This window comes from Ceratotherium simum, unplaced genomic scaffold (assembly GCF_057802395.1).
Source record: "Ceratotherium simum simum isolate JZ-2026a unplaced genomic scaffold, ASM5780239v1 HiC_scaffold_44, whole genome shotgun sequence".
In the NCBI taxonomy this organism is placed as follows: domain Eukaryota; kingdom Metazoa; phylum Chordata; class Mammalia; order Perissodactyla; family Rhinocerotidae; genus Ceratotherium; species Ceratotherium simum.
Genome location: NW_028261260.1, coordinates 2,295,988 through 2,307,541, shown reverse-complemented (window position 1 = coordinate 2,307,541; position 11,554 = coordinate 2,295,988). Strand labels below are relative to the sequence as shown.

At 41.7% G+C, this 11,554-nt stretch overlaps 1 pseudogene across 1 annotated transcript in view; it reads left to right on the top strand.

Moving 5' to 3' along the window:
- Positions 1-1,551: 1,551 nt before the first annotated feature.
- LOC101402079 (peroxynitrite isomerase THAP4-like) overlaps positions 1,552-11,554 on the top strand; it is an 83,711-nt pseudogene continuing 73,708 nt past the window's right edge. The window contains exons 1-2 of the transcript XR_015551356.1: positions 1,552-2,450; positions 2,568-2,997. The product of XR_015551356.1 is annotated as a peroxynitrite isomerase THAP4-like (transcript). The remainder of the gene's footprint in view (positions 2,451-2,567; positions 2,998-11,554) is intronic.

The window sequence follows — 11,554 nt, the reverse complement described above, 5'->3', positions numbered from 1 at the left end:
GTACATAGAGCTCCATACACCCACCGTACTGCCTCTCCCTTCTCTCCCAAGCGCCATCTCCCCTGTTATTAACACCTTGCATTAGTGTGATACTTTTGTTACAATGAATGAACAATATTGAAACATTGTTATTGTTGGGGAAGTGAGAGAGAATCTCCCTCTGCCCTTTTCCTTAAGGTTCTTATGGCTGCCCAAATAATTAACAAGACAGGTTAGCAGGAGAAAATAATACCAAGTTTAATAACATGTATACATGGGAGAAAGCAGGGACACTGCTTTTCTCAACACAATAGCAGAAATTCTCGTCTTAAATACCATGGTCAGCTAATGACAAAGGAGGATGTTGGGGGTGGGGGGAGTCAGTTACAGGAGATCACCACTAAAGCACAGTAAACAAGAGTAAGTTTTTATGCAGATTTAAGGCCTCATTTTTCACATTGATAAGTTTCTAGGAATGAGGTCATCCCCCCTCTTCCCAAATACAGAGAGGGAGATACCTTTACAAATGGAGATTTCCCTTATAAATGTAAATATCTGTCTGGCAACTCCTTACAGGACCATCCAAAGAATGTGGCCAGAGACAGAATGTCTGAGAAGATGGGCTTGTTGGTGCCTTTTCTATTGTAACATCTATTATACATTATATTACAGCCATCAGACAGAAGATCTGTTCCAGGAAGGAGTTACTATGTCAAATTCTTTAGGCAGTTAGTGGGGGAGGTCAAATGTCCTCAGAGAAAACAACCAAGGTAAAGAGATAGATTTCAGGGTGCCCATATCTTGATCTCTCACATTATGAACTACAGTCCCTAGATTAAGGGTCACTCTTTGTGTTGTACAGTTACATGAGTTTTGACACACATATAGTGACATGTAGCCACCATTATGTACAGAACCATCTCACCACCCTAATAATCCTCTGAGCATCAGGTTATCTCTTAGTGGCTTTTAAAAATATTAACAGTTGTCAGAATGACATAAATTTTTACGACGAAAAATGTTCCACAGTTGCTAAGTTTTGTTAGTCTCACTATTATGATCACTATGAGAAATAATGAAAAAAATGAACCCCTATATAAATAGCAAAAATCACAGAATTTTAAAGATAAAAAAGATCTGGAAGATTAGGAAATCCTACATTCTTCAAGACCCTGCCATCTAGTCTCTCAGCTTTCTGTGTCATTTATCTGCCGACTCCACTGAGGAGAAAGAAAGAAATCGATAAAGAAAAACAAAGCAAAAAACAAATTTTGGTTCTAAGTAGTCCTCTTGAGCCCGAGTTAATCAAGCATGGATTCTTTTTTACTGCCTATTTGCATCAGGAACATAATTACTAGCTAGAGCCTTATTTGAAAATATTCATTAGAAATGAAAGATGTCATATCTAAGAACAGAATGGAATTCACTGAGGCTTTATTCTTGGGATATTTGTAGGATTAAGTCAGGACATGCTGTGAGAGTGATAAATAAGTTCTATATATTTTTCTTCTCCAAGACCATGGATTTCAGCCACACTTTATATCCATGTACTTTGCAACAATGAAAAACAATTAAACACTGACCTTGAATATTTTGCCCTCAGACACATTAGTCTTTAAAATATAAATTGAGCAATTTTAATCTAGATGAGTGAAAGACTATGGAGACTTCTAGAATGTCACGTTAGGTCCTTTAGAAGTGAAGAATTGACTTTATAAAGCATTTCTATTCCTTCTCATACCTTGACAATAGTGCTACTGTGACTCTGTTTTAAAGAGGATAATGGCGGGCTTTACTTTGATTTGCACCTTTTTGTTTTAAGTACATTTACTTAATATTTCTCAGTCTCTTGAAAACTTTTATCATTAAGCTCAACCTTCATTTAAATCACCAGACCTATTTGATGAAGGCGACGTGAATATTTACTTGCAAACTCCTCAGAAAATTACTAATTTAACCTTACTTCAGATGATCCATTGTAGAACTCAAACTGGATTTCCCAGGACCCTCAGAATGGCTCATAACTATGTGATTGTACATTTATGTGGGAAGATATTATCTAAGGGTAATTGTTCTTCCCAAATGCTTTCTTTACCTCAAACAGCAATACTTCCAAAGTTTTAATGAAAATGTGGCCAATTTGGTGAAAACCAAGTGACTTGTTTGTTTTAGCATGCCAATGAGATTAAGAAAATAAGTATTTTAACTATTGTTATTGATTATAAAAATCAGAAATTAAGAAAACAAACTTCTTTGTCCAAAGACATTTCTGCAAGTGAAATCGTCAGAAAAACTGACAGCTAGCCTCCCATTTTAACCACTCAACCATGAGAAATGTAATATGGTGGGCAAACATGTGAGCGTTGTCACCTGCACGAGTCCCCAACGCTGTGGCCCCATCACGGCCACAGATCAGAGGAAGGAGCCGGCAGAGGGGAGACAGCTGTGCCCTCAGCGTCCTTCCTTCCTAGGTCAGAACTCAGTCCCAGCTGCTCACTGTCTAGTCTTCTGGGGAAGCAGAGAATTCTTCTGGGGACACGACACATCAGGTGTTAAGGATGTCATTGTTCTTTTTAAACAAATGTTAGATCATGTAACGTGCTTCTCAGGACAGGAGGAGCCACCTCAAGGGAAGGCAGATTTTCTCCAGGAGCTGCTGGTCATCCAGGGAGAGCAGAGTCAAGGCCTGCAGAGTGCCAGCCAGCTCCCGCTCTCCCTCTCAGGTACACCTTGGTCCCCGCACCCCCATCCCCCTCCAGGTGCCCCCCAGCGTCTCCCATTGTATTCTTGGAGGCCCGCGCATGCGCAGGACTGGCTCTCAGAGTGGCAGAGGGGATGGCGAGCTGGAGAGCCCTGGGGCGTGTGCACTGGAGGTGGGGCCCCAGGTGCGCAGGTGGCTGTCTCGGAGGTTTGTGTAGGGGAATTGGCGGTTTCTGGATCCTTCCTCCAGGATTTTCAGCACAGGGGAGCTCTCCTTTCTGCAGCGTGGGGGAGCGCTGGGCAGGAGGCGGCGCCGAGGTAGGTGGTGGGCGGCGGACTCTGCGTGGAGATCTCTGCGCAGATGGCGGGAGCGCGGTGGGGGGGTCGGCGGATGGGGTCGGGGGACGGGGCTGCTGGCTGGCTGCCCCTGGCGGGGGAGCCCAACTCTGTCCCATTGAGGAGCAGAGGAGCGCCGCCTGGCCGGCGGGTCCCTCTGCCTTCGTGGGGCCCCACCCGGGCAGGGCCTCCTGCCAACCCAGCGGAGGTGCAGGTGGTGGCAAGGAGTCGCCTCCCCTCTGCTCGAGTCCTTGAGTTCGTGCTCCCCGGGGCCCGTCTAGGCCAGGTCTCGACATCCCGGGGTGAACACGTTCCTTCAGAAGATGGACTGTGGTCAGTGCTCCTCTGCCTGACTCCGCTCAGGCTATTGGGCTCCTCATTGCGTTCTTTAAACAAATAAGCGTTCCTACTTCCTTGGGACCACCTTTATAGAAAAGCCTAATCCCATTAATGGTTTCTGATAATTGACTCTATATTTGCAAGGCGAACTTTGAAGCCTGTGAATTGTTGTAAACTGCATTTAATGAAAGGAGCTTTAAACAGTCTTTGGTGCAAATTATGTAGCTTCCTAATAATAACTCACCTTCTGTTAACATAGACTGATGACTGATCAATTGATGATTGACATAATGTGTACGGAATTTTGGTTTCAGTGGAAAGGTTTTTCTTGGCAGTTGGTGCTAAAATTAAAATCGGATAAGGAGGAGGTTTTTAGAAGTAGTATGTAGTGTGTGTTTTGTCTCCATACTCATTTAGAATTGTAAGAATTTAGATTTGGAAAGCTCATAGAGCAAGAATTTTCAAATTTTGATTTGACTGTGTCGGGGGAACAGGTGGGATCTCCCTCTGCCCTTTTCCTTAAGGTTCTTATGGCTGGCCAAATAATTAACAAGACAGGTTAGCAGGAGAAAATAATACCAAGTTTAATAACATGTATACATGGGAGAAAGCAGGGACACTGCGTTTCTCAACACAATAGCAGAAATTCTCGTCTTAAATACCATGTTTAGCCAACGACAAAGGAGGATGTTGGGGGTGGGGGGGAGTCAGTTACAGGAGATCACCACTAAAGCACAGTAAACAAGAGTAAGGTTATTATGCAGATTTAAGACCTCACCTTTCACATTGATAAGCCTCTAGAAATGAGGCCATCCCCCCCTCTTCCCAAAACAGAGGGAGATACCTTTACAAATGGAGATTTCCCTTATAAATGTAAATGATTGTCTGGCAACTTCTGGCAGGGCCATCCAGAGAAGGTGGCCAGAGAGACAGCACTTCTGATAAGATGGGCTTGTTGGTGCCTTTCCTATTGTAACATTTATCCTACATTATCTTTACAGCCATCATGATAGATCTGTTCCAGGAAGGAGTTACTATGTCAAATTCTTTAGGCAGTTAGTGGGGGAGGTCAAATGTCCCTAGAGAAAACAACCAAGGTAAAGAGATAGATTTCAGGGTGGCCAAATCTTGATCTCCCACAACTGAGAGGGTGAAAGGTTAAAAGGCCAAATACGGTAGGATTTCATTTATATGATATTCTAGAAAAGATAAACCATAGGGAAAGACAACAGATCGTTAGTTGCCATTAGTTTTAATATTTAGTTAATCATTTAGTTTAATAGTTTAATCATTAGTTTTAATATTTCTGATAAAAAAATACATTTTATTGATAGCATCCTAATTATACTTTTGGATGATACCAGAATTTAACAACCTATGAAATTCTGCAGGAGGAACAAATGACATGTTGGTTATTGGTGTCTTTGAAGTGTAAGTATTGTTGGTAATGAATCTAAATAAGCATTTTTGGATTGTGAACTACTGATTTTTTTACTAGATCCTGTTGGACATGGCATATTACAAGTTTCAAAATGCTCTTTAAATTACTGTAGCAGGCTGAAGCTATTAAATTGTAATGTAAGATCTTTATAGATGAAACAGGCAAAAATACAAAAAGCCATTTATCTTTTTATCTTTGTTAAAAAATGAAGTAAATCTTACCATATACATGAATGACTTCTGGCTAGACAGACCTGAACTTGACAAGACGGACTCACTAGTATGGTGAATTTGTTTTGGAATGTTAAAGTGGGAGAGGACATATGTTTTTCCTGAGGGTGACCCGAGTCAATATGGTAGGTTTTGCTGTTTATACGCTCTTTCTGAGTTACCATCTTGATTAAACAGCTTGTCATGGACGTACCAAGAAATTTGGGCTATTTTATGTATCAATATTTTTTTTAAATAATTTTATTTATTTATTTTTCCCCCATAGCCCCAGTAGATAGTTGTATGTCATAGCTGCGCATCCTTCTATTTGCTGTATGTGGGACACGGCCTCAGTATGGCCAGAGAAGTGATGCGTCAGTGCGTGCGCCGGGGATCCGAAGCGAGGCCGCCAGCAGCAGAGTGCGCGCACTTAACCGCTAAGCCACGGGGCCGGCCCTATGTATCAATATTTTAATATATCCTATTTCCCTGATAGTTTCTAATTTCAGAGTGTCTGGGAAAAACAGTTTCTGAACATAGGTACTTTGGAATATAATTTTTGATTGTTGACTTATTGAAGCATAGAATTGTGGAGTTGGAAATAATTTTAGTGGTTGTAGAGCCTAACCTCTTCATTTTCCAGTAAATGAAAAGTGAGGTTTCTCAAGTTAAGTCATCCATAGTCTGACTGCTACTTAGTGGCAGAGTTGGAACTATATGCTCAGATGCTTGTCTCCAGATTCCTAGTACAGTGCTGTCTGTGCTATGTACTATTAAGTAGACAAACCAGTGAGTTACCTTCCCAGATCATATATGTAGCCAGCAGGGTTGATTCTTTCCCATATGCATTTTTTCCTTTCTTTTTTAAATAACTACTAACCACAATTAATTCATTCCCATACCATGTTTAATAACTATACTTGTGTGTGTCTCCTCGAGCACACGTGGATTCCCTAGAATGGACACCTGCCTGTGAGTGGATTGCTGGGCCAGAGGCTGATGTGCATCTGCAACTTGATGAGCTGCAGCCAAATCATCCTCTGAAGTTTTAACAATTTCCATTCTCGCCAACAGTGTCTGAGTCATCCTTTCCCTGGGAATTGTCAGATCGGCATTGTCAGATTTTTAAAGTTTTGCCAATCTGATGACTGAGAAATGATGTATTTGTTTTCCTCTTTGTACAACTGTTTTGACAAATGCATAGAGCTGTGCCACTACCACATTCAATATACAGAACAGTTCCAGCACCCAGAACTCCCTTCAGCTGCTCTTTTGTAGTCAACTCTTCCCCCACCCTTAACCCCTGGCAACTAATGATCTGTTGTCTTTCCCTATGGTTTGTCTTTTCTAGAATATCATATAAATGGAATCCTACAGTATTTGGCCTTTTGAGTCTGGATTCTTTCATGTAGCACAATACATTCAGTTTAGTGTTCATCCATGTTGTTGCCTGTATCAGCAGTTCCTTCTGTTTTATTGGTGAATGTAGTATCTATTGTGTGAATGTACCACAGTTTATCCATCCAGCAGTTGAAGGACATTTGAGTTATTTTCAGTTTTGTCTTTTTTGACTATGAATAAAGCTGCTATAAATCTTTGCAAACAAGTTTTTGTGTGAACGTTAGTCTTCTTCTCTTGGGTAAGCACCTAGAAGTGGAATTGCTGGGTCACATGGTATGTGTATGTTTAACTTTATTTTAAAAACTGTTTGTGGTAGCAAAGTCATGGCCCACAAAGATGTCTTAATCCCTGGAACCTGGGAATACATTAGTTTACTTGGCAAAGGTGAATTAAGTTTGCAGATGGAATTAAGGTTGCTAATCAACTGACTTTAAAATAGGGAGATTGTCCTGGATTATCCAGGTGGGCCCAGTGCATCACAAAGGCCCTTAAAAGGGAAAGAACAGCAGGCGAGTAGAAAAAAGATGCAACAAGGGAAGCAGGGCCCGAGAGATGCCGAGTTCTTGCTCTTGAGGGTGGAGGAGGGGGGCCATAGGCTAAGGAATGTGGTTGTCTCTAGAAACTTGAAAAGGCTAGGAAATGGATTAACCTTTAGAGTCCCCCCAGAGAACCTAGCTCTGCCAACACCTTGATTTTAGCCCAAGGAGACCCGTGTCAGACTGTTAACCTACAGAACTGTAAAACAAATCTGAGCTGTTTTAAGCCATGAAATTTGTGCTAATTTGTTACAGCAGCATAACAAACTCCACTTGAAAGCTGTTTTCCAAAGAGGCTGAACCACTTTGTGTTCCTACCAGCAATGTAGTAGTGTTCCAGTGACTTTCCATCCTCATTAACACTTGGTATGGTCAACATCTTTAATTTTAGACATTCTAATATGTACATAGCAGTATCTCAATGTGGTTTTCATGTGCATTTTTCTCATGATTAATGACGTTGAGCATCTTTTCATGTGCTTATTTGCCATCTGTTTATCTTCTTTGGTGAAGTGTCCAATTCTGTGCCCATTTTAAACTTGGATTTTTTTATTGCTGAGTTTTGAGAGTTCTTTATAGTCCTGTCAGATATGTGATTTGCAAAGGTCTTCTCCCAGTCTGTGGCTTGCCTTCTCCATCCTCTCACCAGTGTCTTTGGAAGGTCTGTGTAATGTAACTCGAGAGGCTCCACATGACCTTGTCTTCCTTCATTGGGAAACAGTGAGGTTGGAGCACCTGAGTCCAATCAGATGTTGATCAGACTTGGGGCTGGGTCTCACTTTTAGTAAACCCAGCCCTTCCGCTTTCCCCCTGTTCCTGTTTGCTCTGCTCCCCTCCCCCGCACAGGCGTCTGGTTCTAAGTCTGGTAGATCTCTGTCTCCTCGGGTTTGGGAGCCCACAGAAAATTCAGCTATGCCCTTCAGACATTTCAGCACAGCTCTCCATCCTCCTACCTTACATCGCTTCACAATATGGCAAATTCCCTGAAGGTCAGACTAGCAGTATGTTTGACTTAGGCCACTTCCACCACTTCTGGAGGTTTCACTTTGCTTTATGGAAGCTTTTGGCCTAGTTCCCCAGATTCCTGTGTGGCACCAAAACTTAGCACAGGTGCTGTGAGGAAGAGCAGTTGTGTGTCTGAAAGCCCTCAGGTTTCCTCTGCCACACCAGTCCTGCAGAATCACTACAAGTTTGCCTAGTTTCTCTTTTCCCTAGCCGAGGCTCTGACTGAGCAAGCCAGATCCTCAGCAGGCACCCAGAATCAGAAAATGCTTGTTTGGGAAAGAAAGGTAAAAATCCTTGCTCACATAAAAGAGTTTTTCTTCTTTCTGGAATTTTAGTTGGTTGGTTCTGAAGTTCTCTGATGCTCTAAAAATATATCTATAATTTATCTGTCTATGTCCAGTTTTGCAGCAAGAGTGCTTTCCTGTCCTAGTCTACTCTAAAACAGAAGTTCCCTTGTCATTAGTTTTTAACTCCATCTGTCATACATTGTCAATATTATTATTGTTTCGTAAAGTCATGCTTTCAATGATTTATTCAGATGTTTACCCTTTTTTATCCTCACAATCCATTTTTACATCTTAGCATTTCTTCTATCAATTTTTTGTTAAAGTACATTCATTTTACTTTTTAATTTTTTTCCTTGAGTAATATTAGCTCTGGGCTAACCTCTGTGCCAGTCTTCCTCTATTTTGTATGTGGGTCACCACCATGGCATGGCTGATGTGTGGTGTAGGTCCACGCCTAGGATCTGAACCCATGAACCCAGGCCTTAGAAGCAGAGCGTGCTGAACTTAAACCACTACACCGGGTGGCTGGCCCCCTTAAAGTACATTCTTTAGAAGTTCCTTAATGAGCATTTGTTGGTGGTAATACTCTTAGTAAATGTTTGCATAAAAATATCTGTAATTCACCCCAGTTCTTGAGATATGGTTTGATTGGGTATACACTGAAAGTTATTTTCTCTCTGTACCTTGAAGATTTAATCCAACTCTCTCTTGCCTTCCATTGTTAAGAAATGTATCATAGGTCTAAATGTAAGTCTCTGTAAGTGTTCTGTCCCTCTGTGGGGCTTTGAATATCTTCTTTTGTATTTGGTGTTCTTTGGTTTCCCTGGATGGATCTGACTCTAGATTTTTTTTTTTAATTATGCTTGAGATGTGTTCACCTGCCTGAATCTAGAATAGAAGTCTTTTATTAATTCTGGAAATTTCTTTTTTTTGTGTGTGAGGAAGATTAGCCCTGAGCTAACATCCATGCTAATCCTCCTCTTTTTGCTGAGGAAGACTGGCTCTGAGCTAACACATATTGCCAATCCTCCTCCTTTTTTTTTTCCCCCAAAGCCCCAGTAGATAGTTGTATGTCATAGTTGCACATCCTTCTAGTTGCTGTATGTGGGACGCCACCTCAGCATGGCCGGAGAAGCAGTGCGTTGGTGCGCACCTGAGATCCGAACCCGGGCCATCAGCAGTGGAGCGTGCGCACCTAACTGCTAAGCCACGGAGCTGGCCCTGGAAATTTCTATTATGTCTGAATATTCCTTTAAATCATATATATATTTATATTATTTGTGAATAGCTTCTGTTGGACTATGAATGTCCTTTTTGTTGTGTCTTAGAGGAGGAGAGTTCAATAGGGGAAGCTCACTCCGCCATGATGTTGATGTCACTCTCTTCTATATATTTATATTATTTAATTCAAGTATATGTACATATACTTATTTATACACATTCAATATATATTCATTATATATATTATTTAATTCAATATATTATATTATTCAATATAATGATTTATATTATCCAAAAAATGTACATATCTTATTTCTATATATGATCCTGTACTTGACCAAACTCAAGCCAGGCTCCATTGAGCCCTCTTCTTGACTAGGCCTCAATCTTGTCCTATAATAACTACAGCCTCTCAGCACAAATGGTTTCACACCCTTACACACCACCCCTACACACGTTATAAGATTTAAACACTGACACAGTTTCTAACAGCTCAAATCCACATCCCTAGGATGACCCCTGCCCCCTTAAAGAGTGTCGGCCTGAGAAAGCTCAAGGCAGCCAAAAGAATTGACTGTTTGTTCTGGCCAACACTCAATCATTGGCCTCTGACATCCCTTTCTTAGAGCATTTACCCAAAAGTGCTTACAACTGTGAATATTTCCTCTGTCCTTTTGAGTTTTATGTGTCTCTAATAACCAAGGAATGCATTTCTCAAGGTCCTGAGAGCCATTCCTTGAGATGAGGACAGGGTGTCTGTCTCCCAGACTCTGTGAGAGGAGAAAAGTGAAACTTTGATCATTTCCAACCAGCAGACACAACTGGCCAGATTACACTGCACTGACCAACACTCTGTAACTTTTCCCTCCCTGACTCTACTGAGCCCCTGCTCACCCCTCTGCCTGCTCCCTCATTCTCCCTTTCAAATGCCCAGTCACCTCTGTACAAATCAAACTGAGTTCAGTTCACCCTGTTCCCTCTTCCCTATTGCAGTGGTATATTACTGATTAAAATCTGTCCTGACCACTTTCACTAGAGCCTGGTTTTGTGTATATTCTACATTTAACACACATATAGATAATCTCAGGCATATGCATATATATGCATATACCAACATAACCATGGGCCCTCCAGGACCAGTTCAACTGACCCCATCTTATCAACAGAGTAGTTAAGAGTTTTCTTTCAGGAACTGAGACCCCTAGTCCAGTTCAGGCCAGTTGACACCACCAACCCATCAGCTACACCTGCGCAAATGCTCGATAAATGACATTTTTGACATCAAGGAGCTAAAAGCTCCATCCTCAGATCATCGTAACACTGCCAATTTCTGAACACACATCCGATGAAGAGCCACAAAGCTTGACTTTGCTTGTGCAGATCATCAATTACCTCACTTCTCCTTACTTCCAATCATCTACCTCCACATGTCAGACCGCCCTGCCCTTCATCCCATAAATTGTGCCCCAAGCCCTGGATCGGGGAGACAGATCTGAGACAGACACATGGCCCCTGTCTCCTTGCAGATAAATCTCACAAAAATAAAGCTACAATTCTTTTCCCAAAAGCTGATGCCAGAATAACTGGTTTTTTTAATGTGCATTGGGCAAGAGAACCCCAATATTGTGCAGTAACATCAATACATATATATATACACTTAATGGATGTTTTATCTTCTTTTTTTTTTTCCTTTGCTGAGGAGGATTCACCCTGAGCTAACATCTGTGCCAGTCTTCCTCTATTTTGTATGTGGGTTGCCACCACAGCCTGGCCACTGATGAGTGGTGTAGGTCCACGCCCAGGAATGGAGCCTGGGCTGCTGAAGTAGAGTTCTCTGAGCTTAACCACTAGGCCATGGGACCGGCCCATGTCTAATTGTTTTGAAGATGTTACTAGATATGCAATTGAAGTTTCACTATGATCTCTGGATTTCCTTGCTACTCCTTTAGTCCTTCACTTCAGTGTATGTGTTTCTTGCTCCATTTTTCATGGTAGAGGATTTTCTCAAATATCAAGTGGTCCTTGGCTACCTGTTCATATTTCTGTGATGGGAAGAAAACAGCTGAGTAGGATCTCTGTGGGCCTGATGGGGCCTGTGAA